Raw genomic sequence first — 5300 nt, 5'->3', positions numbered from 1 at the left:
TTTCCTGTGGCGCCAGCGCTGACGGCGTCCGGGGGCGGGGCCCGCATGCAAATCGCGGCGCCCTGACGTCACCCGGTCACGCCCCCGCCCCGCCCCGCCGGGGGGGTCCCCGCAGAGGCTCGGGGGTGTCCCCAGAGCTGCGCGGGTGCCCCTCGCTGTCCATCAGGGCCGCGGGAGCCCCCCCCCCCTCCGCCCCGGGGAGTGACGGGCTGCCCTAGAGACCCGCGGGGGAGCTGGGGGTCCCCAGAGCGCTGCAGGGACCCCGAGACTCGGCAGAGACTTGGGGGTCCCTGGAAAGCTGCCGGTCCCCCCGAGATGCGGGGAGCTGCTGCTCCCCATGGAGTTTCCCCATTGGAGACCTGGGGACCCCCCCGAGGTCTCCAGGGTCACCCTACAAACACCTGCGGGAGGAGGGTGGGGGGCCAGCAAACAGCAGCTCCAGGGGGGGTCCCCCTTTCCCACGGGGGGGTCCCACACAGATTCAGGGCAGGAAACCCTTCCCGGGGCTCCATGACAGCACAACCCAAATGGTCCCACTTCGGCATATTCGGGCAACACCAAAAAAAATTGTGTTTGCCCCGAGAGGCATTTGTTTGCCCCCATCCTGGGATGAGAAAATGTGATATGATATTTTAATATCGTGTTTGATAAAGGTTAGCCTGAGCACGCGCCACCCCTCCGTGTCACCGCGGCCGCCAGCATGCTTTTAACTCAGCCTGAACATAATTATATGGAAGATTATGGCCCTCAAAGGCTTTCTGAAATTAAAGGGATAATAATAAGGAGGTTAAACCCCATATTTAGGATTTGTAGAATAATGCCTTCCAAAGCCTATTATTCACAGAAACATTTGTGTAATTGAAAATCCCTTTTTAGTTAAATTTTAACATTCCCCTCACACGTTTGTAGCCGGGAACCAATGCACAAGAGTCACCAAGCCAAACCACGGGTGGCTGGTTCCCCTCCGCAGGGCACGAGCGGGTGGTGGAAGGGTTAGGCAGAATCTTTCTTCCAAAAAGCCCGGCCTAAAATAGGGGGGTGCCACTGGGACGTCTCCATTTAGTACCTGGTTTGAATCTGAGCACGCAGGGGGAGAGGCGGGGACGGTGACCGAAACTTGAAAGAAGAAACTTCCCCCCGAGGGCTAACCACGTTGGAGCGGCTCTCTACGGGCAGCAGCACGCAAATACCAAAAAACCTGACAAATCGCTGTGTCGGGGACAAATTTAAGCATATACATAGATCTATCTCTGTGCAGCAGTATCTGCACTTACTTTAAGCACGTGCTGAGACCTAACTGAAGGCTAGGGTTTTAAGCACACGCTCAAATGCTTTACTAAATCGTTGATGAAGCTCAACTCCCACCCAGCAGCCTGCATTTCACCAGAGGGCTTCCCACTTGCCAATATCTGATGAGTTAAGGCAGACACCTTTGCAATTAATTCATTGATAAAGTAGTCTGAGAAAGCCACCCGGCAGGTATCGGACACATCCGTGATTTATTTTCCTATTTCTGTACTTTGCACCATCACTGGCTAAATATATTGCACTGTGCTCCGGTTCGCTCGGGCAGCGGCTTCTGCACTTGCGTGCTGCTCTGCTGCTTCCTTCCCATCGCTTCCTCCGCAGCGATTTCACAGGGCAGTTACTGGCCACGATCCCAAGTTACTAGCCAGATCCGCAGTGTTCCTGCTGCTGCAATCCTCCCTTGCTACAGCCGCTCCGGCACTGACCTTTGTAGCTCCTTTCCTGGCGCACGAGGTGCGTTCCTGTTCCTCTGGTTGTTATTGCAAAGGGTGCGAGACCCAGCTGCAGCGCTGCCTTCTCCTGCTGGGTTTTCCCACTGAATCCCAGCAGCGGTGTCGATGTTTGCCCCTCGCTTTGCTGACTGCGCTGTCTCGGGCGGGTGTTGCTGCGTGGGAGTAGCAGAACGTATTTCTTCAAGTGTCACCACTCAAGTTGGAGAGTGAAGGACCATGACAGCAGCCTGGGAGAGAGGAGTCATCAAATCGAGGTCTTGAACATGGCTGTGCCATCCAAGCCAGCCTCCCTGAAAGTTATAAGTTTAAAATATCCCTGTAATGGTAAAAAACGATGAGCGTCATCTCCCCCGAGCAAGACAGAGCATCAGGCAGCTCAAAATCGCAGCTCCGCACCCATCTACCTGCTACCGCGCTGGGAAGCCCAGGCTTTCCTCCCCGCAGGAGGAGCCCACGGGCAGACAGGCTCTGTGGGCCAGGCGAGCAAAGTCAAATCTATTTATCTATGTCTGAGTGCTGAGCATGGCACAGCAGCGATTTTTTGGAAACCTTCTTGCTTTCTCGCTAGCTGCGAGCACCCCGTGGCTGACCTCCCCAGCCCCACCACGCTCGGCCGGTCACCACCCATCCATCTCCCCATTAAGTGTCATCTCTCCTGACGAGCCACCGGCTCTTTCCGCACGTACTCTCTCAAGGTTATTTTCAGCTCTGCAGCATCACCGAAACACACAAGTTCCCGGTCTCCGGTATTGCAGCAGCGAGGCTGCTCCTCTCCACTGTTTCTGACATCCAGCATCATCCCTTCTGTCCAGGAAATACAGAGAAATCCTCGCCACTCTTCCTCCCCGCCACGGTCTTTGCATCCACGAATCACAACGAAATAAATGCAGCTTTTCAGTGAAACTTCTGCATTTTTTGGTAACGCCGATGTGTTTTCCCAGCTGGTGGGGCCGCAGCCGAGCGAGCCATCCCTGATTTCTTTGGAGCAATCTTTACAGCGCACACGCAGCCCCAGCCATAAGTTCAGCGACAGTTATTGTGCTTTACTGCGAGGGTGGGTGGTCGTTTGCTCCTTGCTTTGATTAATCAAGTTAGGAAAGCCGAGCCGCCCCCCCAGCCAGGGACAGTGCACGCTCCCGAGGCTTTACTCCTTCACCCTGCTGTCTTCATATTTATAGCAAAGTGCGTTTATAGCAAATCAGCGTATCTGGGGCTGGTTAAAAGGTGATCGCTAATGGAAATCTGAGCTCCTTCCACTCTGTCAAATCCATCCGAGGTTTGCCTCCTAATAAATTGGCATCTTCGCTGAGAAGGCCTGCGTCTAACGGTCTCTGTGATAAAAAACCAACTGCTGACATTTGCTGCTGTTTTCTCTTCCTTTGACATTTCATTAAGGAGAAAATAACATCAGCAGCTACAAATGTGCTCTCATTGACGTTTGCTGGCCGTAATGTTGCGAGTTGCCCTGATTAAGCGAGTGGCTGGCAAGGGGGACGTATCCTGTCTCCAGGATGACAAAACTCCCCTTCGTCCTCCCACGGCCGTGCAGCGTCGCGGGGCTTTGCAGAGAAGGCTGAGCCGCCCCCCGACAGCTCCCCAGCTCGGAGAATCGCCTTAACTCACCCCCCTGCCGGGAGGTTGAGCTGTAACCAACCCACACCTCAGATCGTCACTTTAGTCCGTCAGTAAAACTTCTAATTTATAGGGCGCTTAGGACTTAAATTACCACCGTCGTTAACACTTTGTTAATGAGTCAATTAACATGCTTTGGGATCTGTGGAGAAAGGGCATTATAAATATGCATCGTATCAAATATTGCACAAAATAAGTATCTGACCGTACCGGTGTTCGGCCAGGAGCCGCTGTTGGTTGCGGCGAGTGCACGAACTCCGCTGGGTCCCGGGGGATGGGTCCCAGCGGTCGTGGTGTCACCCGGGCAAAGGGCTCTCCGGGGGTTGCGGATGGGACCAGCTCCAGCATCACCGCGCTCGCCTTCGACGCCAGCACGCCCAGGATCAGCGCCCGTGGGAAAGCAGCACCAGGCTGGAGATGGGAAACAAAAGTCTGACGTGAAACGCTCATTTTGACAGCGGCCGAACGGGTGCTGTTAAGCACAGCACAGGGCTGTGTTTCTGCAGTTTTTGCCACTCAAAAGTAAGGTTTTTAAGCATCCTTAAGCAGCCTGGAGCTGCATGCAAGGTCAGAACCGAGAGCCCCCTCTCCCGGAGGGAGGGATATTCGCTCTCCCCCTCCCAGATCCCTGGTCTGGCGGGTGCTGCTCCTCGCCCTGCTCCGTACAACCGCGCACAACCACAGAGCAAAGCCCCAGCTGCTCTCGCCTCCCCTCCAGCCCCCCACAAGCAGAGGGGCAGCAGGTGGGCTCACCCCTGGTGATGCCAAATTAACACACTAATTACCATGCCTGCAGCTAGCATGATCCTCACATGCTCCTCCCAAACACCACGACCTGAATTTTCTATTTTTTGAGACCTCTTTCGTACCACGCTCTCGAGATATTCTCACATCTCCATAGCCCGGCTGCTTTCGCCTGGATCACCGATAAAATCAGGCTGACGGCTGAACTGATGGAAAACAGGCCCAGGGCAACGAGTAGCAGCAACTTAATTGCAATCAAGGCCTGTCAGCCTTGTCCGCGTGCCCGATCAGCTGCAACTGATGGGCCAGGGCTGTGAGCTGAGCATGCAGCGGGGAAACCGGAGCCGCGTTTGAGAAGGCTGCAGAGACGGGACTGCCAGCACTGCTCCGGCACACGCGCCACCTGCGCAGCATCTTGCTTCCAGGGATGCTCAGTACCAGTCGCTACAGAGGATGGTTCAGGAAATCTCCTCATCCCTAGTAATTAGAGGCTGGCTTAAACCTGAGAGCATAAGACTTGATGTCTCTTACCAAATTTCATACGTTAATTTGCCCAGCTCTGCAAACTCTTAGGTACCAAGGAGTAAATCTCACTCTTTTTTGGAGCTCTGCACACTTTTTGGTCCAACCAATGTCCTGCACAGGAAATCCCACAGCCTAGCTGCTCCCTATGGCCAGCGCCAGTCTTCAAAAACCTGACACCGAAGGAGCTCTCGTGCTTTGCCCTGACGGCAAATTGTAAATGAGGCAGAAGCTGATGCGAAAAGCAGCCTCCCTCCCTGCTCTGCTGCTGGCGGAGGCAGGAGGTGCCTTGTACGCCCCGTCACTGAGACACGTCCCCCTTCTTCGGGGGGAAGAAAGGCTCCTGTGACCGGGGAGGAAGCCAAGCTGGGGAGCTGAGCGCGGTGGGAGGGATGAGGGATGGAAAATCCACATCAGCATTGCTGTCGTCCAGGGAATTTGGAAGCTGCGCTTGTTCCTAGTGCGTTTGTGGTTTAGTTCCCCTTCAGACTGGCTTTTCTTCCCTCTGCAAACAAGCGGTTGCACACCCAGCACATCGTCCCCCGCTTCCTTCGGGTGGCACAGCACTGCTGGGCTGAGCTGCGGGAGCTGAGCGTGCCCTCGGACTCCGGGAAGCAATCCTGCCCCGGCGGGCAGCGGCCG

The sequence above is a fragment of the Calonectris borealis genome, chromosome 25 (assembly GCF_964195595.1).
Source record: "Calonectris borealis chromosome 25, bCalBor7.hap1.2, whole genome shotgun sequence".
NCBI lineage: Eukaryota > Metazoa > Chordata > Aves > Procellariiformes > Procellariidae > Calonectris > Calonectris borealis.
Note: the sequence above shows the minus strand (reverse complement) of the source record.